This window comes from Marmota marmota, unplaced genomic scaffold (assembly GCF_001458135.2).
Source record: "Marmota marmota marmota unplaced genomic scaffold, marMar, whole genome shotgun sequence".
Lineage (NCBI taxonomy): Eukaryota > Metazoa > Chordata > Mammalia > Rodentia > Sciuridae > Marmota > Marmota marmota.
The window spans coordinates 22643942-22661223 of NW_026000082.1; positions in this window are offsets into that span (position 1 = coordinate 22643942).

A 17282-nucleotide genomic window follows, 5' to 3' on the forward strand; every position below is an offset into this window, starting at 1 on the left:
AAAAAATATAAAGAGCTGGGGACATGGCTCAGTGGTTAAATAACCCTGGGTTCTATCCCTGGTATAAAAAATAAAATAAAATAAAACAAAACAAAACCACAAAAAGTGTGAAGACAAAAAAATGGGAACACAGAACAAAGGCCACAGAAAACAGTAACAAATATGGTAAATATTGTGTTAGTGTTTCATTGTTGTAACAAAATACCGGAGACAAACAATTTAAAGAAGGAAAAATTTATTTTGGCTTGTGGTTTTAGAGGGTTCAGTTGATGATCACTTGGCTCCATTGTTTGTAAGCCAAGACATCTTGGCAGGGAGGGTGTGGAAAAAAAAAAGTGCTCACCTCATTACAGCCATGAAACAGAGGGGAAGGGTCCAGGAACATCTCCCACCCTTCAGTGACCCTACTTTTTCAGCTAGGCATACCTCCATAGCACCACCAAGTACTCAACACATCAGCCTTTCAGGAACATTCCAGATCCAAACAAACGTTCAGTCCTTGCTTCTCCAAGGCTTATGTCAATCTCACAATGCAAAATGCATTCAGTCCAGCTCCAAGAGTCCCATCCTCTTAACAGTTCCAGCATTGCTCAAAATTCCAAGTCTGAAGTCTCCTCTGAGATTCAAGGCAAACTCTTAGCCATGGACCCCTGCAGAAATTTAAAAAAAAGCAACAACCACAAACCAAGTTATATACTTCCACATAAAATTGCACAGAGGAAACATTCTTATTCCAAAAGGGAGGATTAGGAGAACACCAAGAAAGGATCTGACCAAAGCAAGACAACACCCAAAGGCAAATGTTCAGTCCTGGGGCTCCATGTCTGGAATCTGGGGCATATTGGAATGGTGTCAGTTTTAAAGGTCTTGGGTGGCCCCACCCTTATGGCCTGGCTTGTTGGAGTCCACGTAGCTTCTCCTTGGGGCTTGCTCTGCTCCTTGTCTGCAACTTTCCTTGTCAGTCATTTCTTATTCCTGGCATCTTTAGCCTTCTGGGATCTCCATTGCAGCTTCAGTTTCACTCTCACATCTTCATGCGTCACCCTCTAATGTCTGATCAAAGGGGTTATGATCCTGCCACTCATTGCCTGACCTCCCGGGCTTTCCTGTGTAACCTTGGTGGAAGCCTCCGTCACCCCACAGTTTTTTCATTCTGCATACCTGCAAAAGCAGCATCATGTAGATGATGCCAAGGTCTGCCACCAGTGGCTGTAATAGCTGGGCTCCCTTGGACCTTGGCTGCAGCAGTCTCCGAATGTCCGGAGAGCTAAGCATGGTGAAAAGAATCCTGGGGAAATAACTTCCTAGGCAGCCCTCTGGGAGCAGGATGACCAGGGACTTTCTTCCCAAAGCAAGGTCTTTCAAACAGTTTACATTCTCATATCCTTGAACCTGCAGTGGGTGGGGTCTGGCTAATTCTTGAGATGCCCTCAAAGCATCTTTCTCAGTGTCTGGGTGTACAGTACTTGGCTTACCACATTAATCTCTTTGGCAACCGCACCCTCTTTGGCAGCATACAAGCTTTTTTCTTTTTTTTCCTGGCCAATCTGTAAATTTAGCAAATCTTTCTGCTCTGCTCTTTACGACTAATTCTCACTTTAAAACGGGCTAAAAGAAGCCAGCAAGATCCACACCATAGCCTGAATATTGTGCTGCCTTGAAATTTCCTCCAGCAGACGAATTAGTCTGTTACCTTTAAACTCAGCCTCCCACAGAGTCTCAGGACATGGACAGAATACAGACATGTTCTTTGCCAAAATGTAACATGAATGACCTCTGGTCCAGTTCCTAGTAGACTCCCCCTTCCCTTCTGAAACCACCTGAGCATCGTCTTTACTGTCTGCATTTCTGTCTACATCCTGGTCTTCTGATCTCACCCTAGAAACACCCGTTAAGTTCCACTTACAGCATTCTAAGTCCTTGCTAGCCTGCATCTCCAAACCTTTCCAGACTCTTCCCACAAACCAATGAGGGCTTCTGAACTATATTGTCAGGTATAGTCACAGAAAAGACCCCCATTTCCCAGTACCAATCTCTGTGTTAGCTTTTTATTGCTGTGAAAAATGCCAGAGATAAAACAACTTAAAGGAGGAAAGACATATTTTGGCCAACAGTGTCCAATGTTTCAGTCCATGCCTTACCCCTCTCTGTTGCCGCTGGACCATCATGGCGGGGAGAGAGTGGCAGAGCCAAGGTCCTCACCTCATGGCAGCCTAGAAGCAGAGACAGAGAGAGGAAGGGTCCAGGGACAGAGGACACCCTCAAAGGCACATTCCAAGTGATCCACCTCCTAAGGTTTTCACACCCTCTCAACAGCACACCAGGAGACCAGGCCTTCAACACAGGAGCCTCTGGGGGACATTCCAGACCCAAACTGTAACACTCGTCTAACTCTATCCATGTCGCTTTGAACATCAGAGGTCCAAATACACCAATTAAAAGGCAGAGATTGTGAGAGTGAAATAACAAACAAACAAAACAAAACCTAACTATATGTTGTCTACACAAAACCCATTTAAAAATTTTTATTTGTTCTTTTTAGTTATACATGACAGTGGAGTGTATTTTGACATATTATACACACATGGAGTGTAACTTCCCATTCTTGTGGTTGTACATGATGTGGAGTGACACTGGTCGTGTATTCATACATGAACACAGGAAAGTTATGTCTGATTCACTCTACTGTCTTTCCTATTTCTATTCTCATTCCTCCCTTTATTGCCCTTTATCTAATCCAATGAACTTCTATTCTTCTCTCTCCCACCCCACCACTGTGTGTTAGCATGTAATATCAGAGAGAACATTTGGCCTTTGGTTTTTGGGATTGGCTTATTTCACTTAGCATGATAGTCTCCAGTACCATCCACTTACTGGCAAATGCCATCATTTTATTTTTCTTTAAGCCTGAATAATATTCCCTTGGATGGATATATATGTATCTCACATTTTCTCTATCCATTCATCTGTTGAAGGGTGCCTAGGTTGGGTCTATAGTTTATTGTTAATTGAGTTGCTATAAACATTGATGTGGCTGCATCACTGTAATATGCTGATTTTAAGTCCTTTGGGTATGTGCTGAGGAGTGTGATAACTGGATCTAATGATGCTTCCCTTCCCAGTTTTATGAGGAATCTCCATACTACTTTCCAGAGTGGTTACATCAATTTGCTGTTCCACCAGCAATATATGAGTGTACCCACATCCTCTCCAACATTTATTGTTAACTGTATTCTTGATAATTGCTGTTCTGACAGGAGTGAGATGAAATATCAGTGTAGTTTTAATTTGCATTTCTCTAATTACTAGAGATGTCAAACATTTTTCCATACATTTGTTCACTAATTCTATTTCTTCTGTGAAGTGCCTTCTCAGTTCCTTTGCCATTTATTGATTGGGTTATTTATTATTTTTGTGTTCACTTTTTTGATTTTTTATATATCCTAGAGATTAATGCTCTATTTGAGATGCACTTGGCAAAGATTTTCTCCCATTTTTTGGGCTTTCTTCAAGTTTTTGATTGTATCCTTTGCTGTGAAGAAGCTTTCTAGTTTAATATTATCCCATTTATTGATTCTTGATTTTACTTCTTGAACTTTAGGAGTCTTGTTGTGGAAGTTGGTTCCTAAGGTGACATGATGGAGATTTGGGCCTACGTTTTTCTTCTAGTAGGTGCCGAGTCTCTGGTCTAGTGCCTAAGTCCTTGATTCACTTTGAGTTGAGTTTTGTGCTGGGTGAGAGATAGGGGTTTAATTTCATTTTGCTACATATGGATTTCTAGTTTTCCCAGCACCATTTGTTGAAGAGGCTATCTTTTCTCCAATGTATGTTTATGTCTAGTATGAGATAACTGTATTTATTTAAGACACATCTGTGTTTCTATTCTGTGCCATTGGTCTTCATGTCTGTTTTGGTGAGGATTATGCCATTTTTGTTACTATAACTCTATAGTATAGTTTAAGGTCTGGTATTGTGATGTCTCCTGCTTCACTTCTCTTGCTGAAGATTGCTTTGGCTATTTGGGCTTCTTATTTTTCCAAGTAAATTTCACAACTGCTTTTTCTATTTCCATGAAGAACATCATTGGAATTTTCATAGGAATTGCATTAAATCGGTATAGTGCTTTTGGTAGTATGACCATTTTGATGATTTTAATTTTGTCTATCCAAATACATGGGAGATCTTTCTATCTTCCAAGGTCGTCTTCAATTTCTTTCTTTAGCATTCTGTAGTTTTCATTGAAGAGGTCTTTCACCTCTTTTGTTAGACCTTGATTCCCAAATATTTTATTTTTTTGAAGCTATTGAAAATGGGATAGTTTTCCTAATATCTCTTTCAGTTGATTCATCAGTGATGTATAGGAATGCAATTGATTTATGGGTGATAATTTTATATTCTTCTACTTTGCTGAATTCATTTATGAGTTCTAGAAGTTTTCTGGTGGAGTTTTTTTTTTAGAGTCTTTTAAACATACAATGATGTCATCAGCAAATAGAGATTGTTTGAGTTCTTTTCCTATTTGTATCCCTTTAATTTCTTTCTTCTTGTCTAATTGTTCTGGTTAGAGTTTCAAGGACTATGTTGAATAGAAGTGGTGAAAGAGGGCATTCTTGTTTTGTTCCAGTTCTTAGAGGGAATGCTTTCAGTTTTCTCCATTCAGAATGACGTTGGCCTTGGGTTTAGTTTTAAAATGTTGAGGTATGTTCATCCTATCCCATTTTAAGACACATATAGAGTAAAAGTAATAAATGGGAGAAAGATATACCAATAAAATGCAGAAGTAATTAAATTAACTCCAGAGAGAGTAATTATCAGAGTAAGAAAACTTATTAGGGATAAAGGGAAGTATTACATAATGATAAAGAGGTCAAGGAGCTAGAGTTGTAGCTCAGTGGAAGAGCACTTGCCTAGCAAGTGTGAAGCACTGGGTTTAATCCTCAGCACCACATAAAAATAAATAAAGGCCTTATGTGTCCATGTACAACTAAAATAAAAGATAAAAAGAAGACGTAACAGTCCTAAATGTGTATGAATTTAACAATAGAGTATCAAAATACATGAGGTGAAGACTAATGGAACTTCAGGAAGAAATAGATGAATCCATTCCTGTAGTGGAGATTTTAACACCTATCAGAGATGGACAGACCTAACAGGTACAAAAATCCTTAAGGACATGGTTGAATTAATTAGCATTCTGATAGTCATAATTTTGTGATTGTAACAAAATTCTGACAAATCAACAAAGTAAGAAGGATTCATTTTGGGTTCTGGTTTCAGAGGTCCATGGCCTCTTAGCTCCATTGTTTCTGGGCCTGTGATGAGGCAGAACATCATGGTGGGGAGCACACGGTGGAGAAAAGTCGCTCACCTCATGGTGGCCGGGAAGGGAGGAGAGAGAGAAATGTTCTTTAAGGGTATGTCCCAATGACCCACTCTTCCAACCAGAGCCTCCCTCCCAGATTTTCCACCTCCTCCCTGTAGCCCACTAAGATATAAGTCCCTCAGTGAGTGGGGTTAGAGCCAATTGCCCCCAAATCCCACCTCTGAAAACTGATGCATGGGAACAAAACCTTTCAACATATGAGATTTTGGGGGACATTTCAGATTCAAATCATAGCAAATATCACCCATCAACTTATGATTTACTCCAACAACTTCATACCATGACAGCAGAGTACATATTCTTTTCAGTATTTCATGGAACAAGCACCAAGATAGATTATATTCTGGACCATAAAACACAGCTTAACAAATTTGAAAGAATAGAAATCATATGATGCCTGCTCTCAGAATACAATGGAATTAAACCAGAAATCAATAATGGAAAGATAGCTGAAAGATCCATAAATACTTGGAGATTTTTAACATTTGGATGTGAAGTGTTACCCAAAGGCTCATATGTTTGATGCCTGGTCTCCAATAAGGCATTTTTCAGAGGCAGGGCTCTTGGGATGTGATGGGATCATGTGGGCTCTGATCTCATCAATGGATCAATCCGTTGATGGGCTTCAGGCCGATGGCATTATTGGGAGGTGGTAAAATCTCTAGGAGGTTGGGCCTTGGAGGAAGAAGGTCACTGGTGATGGGCCCTGAAAGGTTAGTTTTGTTCCAAGACCCTTTCTCCCCTCCCTACCCCTTCCTGGCAGCCATGAGGTGAGCAGGTTTTCTCTGCCACCATGACCTTCTCCCTCACCTCAGGTCCAAAGCAATAGACCCAGCTGACTGTGCACGGAACCCTGTGAAACCACGGCCAAAACCAATCTTTCTTCCTTTTGGTTGTTTATGTCAGGTATTTTGGTCACAGTGATCGCATGTAGGTCAAAGAAGACATTTCAAGAGAAGTCAAAATATTTTGAAGTAATTGGAAATGAAAAAAAAACACTTTAAATGCATAGCATTCAGTTCTTAGAAACTTATAGCATTAAATGCATATATTAGAAATAGAGAAAGATCTATATAATGTTGAGTGTTTTCATATGAATGGATGCTAGACTTTATTAAAGGCGTTTTCTGCATCTACCAAGGTGATCATGTGATTCTTTTTTAAAAAATTAATTTATTTTAATTAGGTATGTATGACAGAAGAATGCATTTTGATTCATTGTACACAATTGCAGCACAACTTTTCATTTCTCTGGTTGTACATGATGTAGCATTGCACCATATGTGCAGGCATACATGTACCTATGATGTATGATAGGTACATCTCATTCCACCATCTTTCCTGACCACATGTCCACTCCCCACCCCTCCATCCCCTTTGCCCCATCAAAGTTCCTCCATTTTTCCCATGTTCCCCCCCATTATGGATCAGTATTCACTTATCAGAAAGAACATTTGGCTTTTGTTTTTTGGGGGGTTGGCTTTCTTCATTTAGCATGATATTCTCCAACTCCATCCATTTACCTGCAAATGCCATAATTTTATTCTCTTTTATTGCTGAGTAATATTCTACTGTGAATATATACCACAGTTTCTTTATCCATTTATCTATTGAAGGGTATCTTGGTTGCTTCCACAGTTTAGCTATTGTGAATTGAGCTGCTCTAAACACTGATGTGACTGTGTTACTGTAGTATGCTGATTTTTAAATCCTTTGGGTATAGACCGAAGAGTGGGACAGCTGGGTCAAATAGTGGTTCCATTTCAAGTTTTCTAAGGAATCTCCATTCTGCTTTCCAGATTGGTTTCACCAATTTGCAGTCCCACCAGCAATGTATGAGTGTGCCTTTTCTCCCACATCCTCAAACTAAAAAGTTTCTTCTCAGCAAAAGAAATAATCAATGAGGTGAAGAGAGAGCCTACATTTTGGAAGCAAATTTTTGCCACACGCACATTAGATAGAGCACTGATCTCCAGGATATATGAAGAACTCAAAAAACTTAACACCAAACAAAACCCCAAACAATCCAATCAATAAATGGGCCAAGGAGCTGAGCAGACACTACTCAGAAGGAAATATACATTTGATCATGTGATTCTTGTCCTAAATTCTACTTATGTGGTGAAGTATATTTATTGATTCGCATATGATGAACCAAACTTGCATCCCTGGGCTGAAACCCACCTAATCATGTTGTATTATCTTCTTAAAGTGCTTTTGAATGTGGTTTTATTTTATTTAGGGTTTTGTTATCTATGTTTATCAGGGAAATTGGTCTTCTTTGATGTGTATTTCTCTGGTTTTGGTATCAGGATGATACTGGCTTTATAGATTGAATGTTCCTTCCCTCTCTATTTCATGGAAAAATTTGAAGAGGATTGGTATAAGTTTTTCTTTAAATGCCTGGTAGAACTGAGATGAGAATCCATCTGGTGCTGGGATTTTCTTTTTTTGGAAGGCTTTCAATTGCTGTTTCAATCTCATTGTTTGATTGGTCTGTTTAGGATTTCTATATTCCATGGTTCAATTTGGGTAGATCACATGTGCCTAGAAATTTGACAATATCTTATAAATTTTTCAGTTTGTTGGAGCATAAATTTTCAAATAGTTTCTGATTGATCATTTAAAATCAGTAACAGGACAAGTATGTCCATTCTCACCACTTATATTCAGACAAGAGAAGGAAATTAAAGGGATACAAATAGGAAAAGAAAAAGTCAAATTATCTCTGTTTGCTGATTACATGATCTCTATCTAGAAGACCTAAAAAACTTCACCAGACGACTTCTAGAGCTGATAAACAAGGTCAGCAAAGTAGCCTATTCAGTGCTTCCAGCATTGCTCTTTTTGCTCAGTATTGCTTTGGCTATTCTGGGTCTTTTATTATTTCAAATAAATTCTAGTACTGTTTTTTTTCTAGTTCTGTGAAGAATGTCATTGGTACTTTGATGGGGATTGCATTGCATATGAATATCTCTCTTGATAGTATAGACATTTTAATATTAATCCTGCCTATCCAAGAACGTGGAAGATCTTTTCATCTTCCTACTGTCTTTTTTTTCAGTGTTCTATACTTTTCACTATAGAGGTCTTTCACCTCCTTGGTTAGATTCATTCTCAAGTATTTTTTTTTAGGTTATTGTGAATGGGATACCTTTCCTGATTTTTTTTTTCTCAGCAGATTCATTTTTTGGAGTATAGGAAAACTATTGATTTATGAAGAGTCATCTTGTATCCTGCTACTTTGCTGACCTTGTATTAAGTGTTCCTCCCAAAGCTCCTGTGTTTGTGCAGGAATATTCAGAGGTGAGACAGATTATGAGAGCTGTAAACAGATCAGTCCATACTACTTGGAATGGACTGACTGGGTGGTAACTCCAGGCAGGTGCCATGAGGCTGGAGGAGGTAGGTCACTGGGGGTGTGCCTTGGAAGGATTGTTCTCCCTGTGCCCTTCTTCTCTCTTGCTCTCTCTTCTTCCTTTCCATGAATGGAGCAGCTCTCCTCTGCTGGGTCCTTAGCTCATGATGTGGTGCCTCACCTTGGGCCCAGAGCCATGGAGTTGACTGTCTTTGGGCTGAGACCTCTGAAAGTGAAAGCCCCAAATAAATTTTTCCACCTCCGAGTTGTTCTTGTCAGGTATTTGTGTCAAAGTGATGTAAAAGCTAACTAAAACAGATGACATGATTGTCTTTGTAGAAAATTTAAAAGAATAACAAACAAATAAATGAAGTAGGACCCCTAGAACTAATAGACGATTACACCAAGTTTTAAGAATATAAGGTTAATGTAGAAAAGAAAATCAACTTTATCATATTCCAGCAACCAATAATTGAAATTAGAAATTAAAATCTCATAATTATTTGCATTAACACCTCTAAAAATGAAATTCTTAAGTATATATCTTTTAAAAACTATGTATAAGGTACATTTGAGGAAAACTACAAAAAAAATCTGATGACAGGTATCAATGAAGAACTAAATAAATGGAGAAATATTTTGTGCTTATGGATAGAAAGACTTAGTATAGTCAAGATGTCAGTCATCCTTCTGAATAAAAATCCTGCCAAGTTGTTTTGTGTATGTCAATAAAATTGTTTTAAAGTTTAAAATTGTTTTAAAGTTTAAAACAATAAAGTTTATTGTTTTAAAGGCAAAAGACTCAGAATAGCCAACTGAATATGGAAAAAAATAAAGATGTAGAACTGACATTACCCAATTTTAAGACTTACTGGTACAGTTATGGTAATCAAGATAGTGTGGTAATGGTGAAAGAATAGACAACCAGGTAAATAGAAGAGTAGAGGGCCCAGGTATAGTCACATAAGTATCGTCAAGTGATTTTTGACAAAGGAACAAAGACAGTACAATGAAGCAGAGATAGTCTTTTCAACAAATGGACAAATGGTGTTAGAACAACTGGATAGCCACATTAAAAAAAAGAAAGAAAGAAAGAAAAAGGGAAAATGAAAGAATATAGGCCCCTTCTCAAAAAACTAAATCAAAGTGAATCATTGACCTAAATGTAAAGAGAAAAATTATAAAACCCCTGGAAGATGATATTGGAGAAAATCTAGATGGCCTCTGCTATAACCCTGTATTTTTACAAACAATACCAAATTCATGACCCATCAAAGAAATAATGATAAGCTGGACTTTGTTCAGGTGAAAAACTCTTCTGTGAAAGGCTATATCGTGATTATGAGACAAGTCACAGATTGAAAGATAATACATGGAGAAAGATGCATCTGATAAAGGACTGTTGTTCAAACTTTACAAGGGACTCTTAAAATTCAATAATAAGAAAACAAACAACTCAAATAAAAATGGACCAAGGACCTGAATAGACACATCACCAAAGATACCTCACCAAAGACAGATGGCCTTTTAATTATATTATTAATTTTTTGTTGCTCTTCTGATTTTCAAAGTAAAATTATTATTATTTTTTATTTGTTATAATATATTCATATATTCACACAATAGAACAGTATAATTTGATTAATTTCATTCCCCAGTCCCATCCCTTTCCCTCCTCACCCTCCCCCCTTTTTCCTTCTTCTATTCTACTGGTCTCCCTTCTACTTTTTAAAATTTGTTCTAATTAGTTATACATGACAGTGGAATGCATTTTGACACATTGCACACAAATGGAGCACAACTTCTCATTCCTCTGGCTGGACATGGTGCAGAGTCACACCCATAGTGTAATCATACACATGTATATAGGGTATTAAAGGCTGTTTCATTCTACTGTTTTATTTTTCCCATCTCCACTGCCCCACCCCTCCTCTCACTCCCCTCTACATAATCCAAAATTTCTTCATTCTTCCTTCCCCCACCCCACTATAGATCAGCATCTGATTGTCAGAGATAATATTCGACCTTTGGCTTTTTGGGGATTGGCTTATTTCACTTAGCATGATATTCTCTAGTTCCATCCATTTGCCTGCAAATACCATAATTTCATTCTTCTTAAAGACTGAGTAATATTCCATGTGTATATGTACCACATTTCTTTATCTGTTCATCGGTTGAAGGGCCTCTAGGTTGATTCCATAGTTTAGCTATTGTGAATTGAGCTGCTATAAACATTGTCACTATAATATGCTGATTTTTAAGTCCTTTGGGTATAAACCAAGGAGTGGGATAGCTGGGTCAAATGGTGGTCCCATTCCAAGTTTTCTGAAGTATCTCCATACTGCTTTATATTATTAATTATAATCATGATTATGTGAAAAGATATTCTACATTACGTCAATGGACAATTGCAAATTAAAATAACAATGAGATACCACTGCACTCCTGTTTAAATGGCAAAATTCAGAGGCCTGACATCACCAAATGCTAATGAGGATGTGGAGCAACAGAAACTCTCATTTATTGCTAGTGGGAGAGCAGACATGGTAAAGCTACTGTGTAAGACACTTTGGCAATTTCTCACACAACTAAATGTATTCTCAAATGGAGGGATTTCTGAGCTAGCAAGGAGAGAGATGAGAACAGGTGGAAAAAGATTTCAGAGAAATGTGACTAATCTCATGGAATACAGATAGCTTTTATTTTAGGTAAGCCCACGTAATACATTCAGGATATTTGGTGACATATACACCTCCAGTTTCTTCAAGTTCTGTATATGCACACTACTGAGCCAAGTCAGTGAAGGAAGTTAGGGCCGAAGTCATAAGAACCTTGAATGCTGTGTTTGTGCTCTGATTATATTTTCTAATGTAACATATGGAAAAATGGGGTCACCTCATCTGTTTCATTTTAAAATAAGAAACATTGGCTTACTGATTTTGAAATGATATTTTTTAGTCAGTCTTATTTCATTGTATAAGATTTTATTTTTATTTATTATAGATGTGAATTCCATGATTCCTATCATGTTATCTTAGAACAAATTAAACATAAGTAATAGAAAGTGGAATCTTCCACCAGTTCTCAATACTGTGTCTCCTTCTGCTTCTTTTACTGCCCATTCAGAAAGTTTTACTTAAACTGTTGTCCAGGTTTTCTGTAGGAATTGAGGTTTTTTCCCCTGTGCCTTCTCTTGTCTCCCCTCCAACTTCCCCCACTTTCCTCCTACTCACAGGGAACTCATGTTAATAATCAAAAAGTAGATATACTCACATGGTATTTTTATTTTTCATTTTCTTTATATAATCTTGGCTAAACTTCTTTCTTTTTTTGGGGGGGGGTGCTGGGGAGTAGAACCCAGGGCTTTGTGCATGTGAGACAAGCACTCTACCAACTGAGCTATATCCCCAGCCCTTGTTTACCCTTTTCTTTCCTTACTTAGTGGTAACCTATAGAAATCTCTAACCAAGAGGCCAATGATGAGGTCATTTTCTAATTGCTGCCTCCCTCATATTCCAAAGCATGCAGCTGGCAATTGTTTAACCATTTTCTAATGATAGCCTTTCACTTTGAAGTTTTTCTACCTTTTTGTGCTGCTAAGAACATCCCATGTAGTAGCTGCTGTAAGTTTTACCACCACTTCGTTACTTTCAATATATGCCCCAATTAACCCATTTGGGAAGAAAAAAAAACAAAATGTGTTGATTTTATAAAATTCTAATTAATCACTGGAGAACAGATTGGGCTTATAATGTCTTTATTTATATTTCATTTCTCATATTTTGGTGCTTCTCAATATGTTCCTTTCACACTTCAGGAAAGATAAACAGGAGTTCCCAGGCACATTGCTTTTAAAAACTCAAAGTTCAGAAAGACCATTTATAATTTAGGTTAAAAAAAATAAATGTTTTCTTTTGTGCCCCAAATTCTGAGCATAGTTTTAAGCTGTGCAAACTCAAAGGTATGATCATTAAGTAAGAGTTATTTCTAATTATAGCCATGCACTATAGAACAACCTTTCAGACAACGGTAGAGAGCATGTTCAAAGTAGTCCTATAAGGTTACAACAAGCTGACAGACTGCCCCCCCACCCCATATTGTTCTAGCCATCTCACGGCTGTAGCAAACACATTACTCATGTGTGTGTGGTGGTGCTGGTGTCAACAATGTGTACTATACATAATTGTCCTGGTGTAGCAGGACAATAATGTACAGTACACATTACTCCATAATGACAATATATGGGTATGCTGTTAGTTATGTTTTTACTATATTTTAAATCATTACTTTTGAGTGAACACCTTCTACTTGAATCAAATGTAGAACAAGACACGGTGTTATGCTGGCAGCAGCCTCGTGCCTCTCGTGTTTACTGTGACTCTTAATTGCATCAGGAGGGGGTGCTGTGTGAGTTATTTGTCACAGAGTGTAGGTGTGTGTAGTAGGACACACCAGCTAGGCTTGTGTGAGTATCCTTCATGGTCTTTGCACAATGACATCACCCAAGGATGTGTTTCTCAGAACATTAAGTGATGCATGACTGAATATACTTGGTGTTTAAGGTCCCATGGTCTCATGTCATCTTTCAGATAATTTTATAAATTGGTCAAGACAGACACTCCTCAGCTTGTCTTCTTGAAATAGTCACAAGGATTGTAACCAAGGACAACTCTGGGGAATAAATTTAGCACTGGGATATGGTAATTATTCCTACAGAATTACAACTGAAGTCTGTGGCTAGATCAAGTCACCCCAGTACTATCAAACATTTCCACAGGGCACTAGAAATAGAAACTTTACCTTGGGAAAGCAATTATTCAAAAGATTCATGCTCCAGAAATAATAGTTGGCATACTTTTCAGTTTTTCAAATTTATTGCCAATGTGACTATCCTCATGACATTTTGTGCAGTTTGCTTTTGCACTTAGCACCATGTTTGAAGATTTACCCATGTGGAAATGGGTAGTTTATCTGCTTACCTTTGTGTGGTACAGCAGATGAGCGTGCCATATTTATTTATCCTTCCTCCTATTCATGAACACTTAGGTTATTTCCATTTTTTGTGTTCACTCCGCTGCTGCAATGAACACGCATGTCTGCTTGCATATGTCTGAGCATTTCTCTACAGTACATAGCTAGGAGGAGAATTTCTGACTCAACGTGGTGCATCTTAAACTTTTTTAGACAAGACCAAATTATTCTCCAAAGTGGTTTCACCAGTTTGTACTTTCATAAGTGCATGTGGACATTCTTATAGCTATAAGTAACCCCAGTGCTTTGTGCTACCAAAATTAAAAATTTTGACAATTTGTTGATATGAAATGTTGTGTGATTTACAACTTTCTAATTCCCAGGGTCCACAAAAAAGTTTTTCATTGACTTATGGTCCATCCAAGTTTGCTTCCCTTTTATGAAGAAGTCTTTTACTCATTTTTTGGACCTTTTAAAATAATTCTTTTAATTGTACACATTTTATATGGCACAGTGTGATAATCTGATTCATGTATAGGATGTTTAATGATTAAATCAGAGTAGTTAAAGTTTCCATTTCCTTAAATATTAAAAAAATTACTAGGATATAATGATTGTACGTACTTGTAACATTGTGATTTTCCATAAAAGTATGTGGTATGTACTGATCCAATCAGGATAAGTAATGTTTCCATCTTCTGATCACTCAAGTTTGCAATCTTCAAGCTCCTCTCTGGTTACTTCTTATAAATTATTGTGAACTATAGTCACCCCTCAGTGCTATAGAATGCTAGAACTTATTACTTCTACCTAAATTTTTTGGTACCCGTTGCCCCAAATTCCTTTATATCCCTCTTTCCCACCCTTCTCAACCTCTAATAACCACTATTCTAAATTTAGATAGACATTTTAAATATCCACATATGAAAGAGAACACGTGGAACTTATTTTTTCTGTGTTTGTTTTATTGTACTCCACATTTTTCTCCAATTCCACCCATTATGCTACAAATAATAGGCTATCATTCTTTCAGGTGGTTGAATAAGATTCCATTGTGTATGTATACACTCTGCATTTGCTTTCCCATTCATCTGTCCATGGATATCTAGTTTGATTTTGTATCTTAACTATTGTGAATAGTGCAGAAATAAACACAAGAGTGCAGGTATCTCTTTGCTATACTCATTTTCTTTTCTTTGCAAATATACCCAGAAGTGGGATGATTGGATCATATGGTTACTCATTTTCTTATTGTATTTTTTTTTCCTTAACAACTCATAGAAGTTCTGTGTAAATTTTAAACATTAATCCTTTGGCGGTTTTATTCATCACAAACATTTCCTCTCTAGATATTTTATTGAAATTCTTTATGATAACTATGGCTGGACATAAATTAATTTTAATGACAAATGTAACACCTTTTACATTATGATCAATACTTGGTACTTCTTGTTCAAGAAATCTTATTTTTTAAAGAAATATTTATTTCTCTACTTTGGAGGTGAAAGCAGGCGGATTGCTTAAAGCCTGGGAGTTTGAGAGTTTGAGGCCATCCTGGGTTACAAAGTCTCTAAATAAATAAATAAATAATAAAAAGATAAAATAAATATTTATTTTTCTACAATTGTATACTTCTATGATTTCTTCTAAAAATTTGAAGATTTGATTTTTGTATTAAATTTTTTTTTTTTGGCACTGGCGCACTTTAAACCACTAATCACTGGGCCACATCCCCAACAGTTTTTAAATTTTATTTAGAAACAGGACCTCACTAAGTTGCTTAGAGCCTTGCTAAGTTGCTGAGGCTGGCTTTGAACTTGGGATCCTCTTGCTTCAATCTACGGAGCCACTGAGATTAAGGCATGCGTCATTGAGCCCAGCTGTATTAAATATTATTTAATAAATGAAGAATTAAATTTTAAAATTTCCTTTTGGATATGTCAAAGCATTAGTAAAATTATCCTCATATCTGTCTGTCTCTGTACTCTCTATCTTACCCTAATGATGCATTTGTCCATCTCTAAGCCAATTTCACATTGTCTTAATTATTATGGCTTGACATAGACCTGGCTATCTGTTAAGCTAATCCCTCCTCCAATTTTTTCCTTTCAAAACTTCTCATTTATTCAAGCTTCTTTGCTTTTCCTGATGCATTTCAGGATCAGTTTTTTTCTGTTGGGATTTTGATTGGAATTGCCTACCAATTTAGATTGCTTTGAAGAGAGTTGTCACTTTCATATCAAATTTCCATCATCCTTGAACAGGTTATGTGTCTCCATTCTTTATGTGTGTGTGTGTGTGTGTGTGTGTGTGTTGCTGGGGATGGAACCCAGGGCCTCACACGTGCCGGGCAAGTGCTTCACTACTGAGCTACATCCCAGCCCCTGTCCCTCCGTTTATTACAATTTTTTTTAACCTTATTTATTTATTTATTTTTTAGTTGTAGTTGGACCCAATACCTCTATTTTATTTATTCATATGTGGTGCTGAGGATCGAACCCAGGACATTGCTGAGCCACAACCCCAGCCCTTTTTTTAACCTTTTTTGTAGTGTTACGTAACGCTCTCCAAGAAGGCAGTGCACATATTCCAGTGCTTTATATTTTTGTGGCTATAATGAATGATAACCTTTTTCTATTCTATTTTTAAATTGATTATCACTGGCATCTAAGAAAAGCTATTAATGTTTATTGTTTTTGTGTTCAGAACCTTGTTGACCTCAGTTATATTAGTACTCAAAATTTGTAAATTTTCTTAGGTTATTTATGCAGATAATAAATCAGCTCATATTTGTTATATTTAGCCTTTCAAAATACTACACGTCTCATTCTTTTTACCCCTATTATACATTGACTTTGACCCCCGATACAATTTAAAATAGAATTGTTGATAGCAAGTATCCTTGCTTGCTCCTAACTTTATTGGGAAGATTTCTGTGGTGTCACCATTGTGTATGTTACTTATGTGAGATTGAAAATAATTTTTTATTTTTACTTCTTGGATGCATAATGGATATATTTGTAAACTCATTGTTTTGCAGATTGAAAGTCACAATGCATCAATTTAGTTTGTTATAATTTTCAGTTTTTAAAAAACAGAATAAAGCAAATAGTATTAGAATGCCTTACTTATAAAAAAAGTGGGTATTGTTTGTTAAATATCTTAATGTCTGTCTACTTGTTAATCTATATAAATATATGTGCATGCAGATGCATTTGTGTACTGGATTCTAATATAAAATATATTTCTTAAAGGGGCCATATTTTAAAAAGTTTGAAAAATTCCGTATTGTGTATCATGATTGTAAATTTTGTTCTTCTTATTTACTATAGCCTTACTATTTTTTTTTTTTTTTTGCCTGCTTGGTGTATCAGTTTCTGATGGAAATCTTTAAAATATCCCAGATTCTACTTATAGGTTTATCCATTTTCCCTGTAATTAACTCTGTATATTTTGTGTTGTATATTTTTAAACATATAAATTCATGTTTTTATCTCTTCTAAGTAGATTGGTAATGTCTTTCTCAGTTCTTAGTAACTTTTTGCATAAATTATCATCACCTCACTTTGC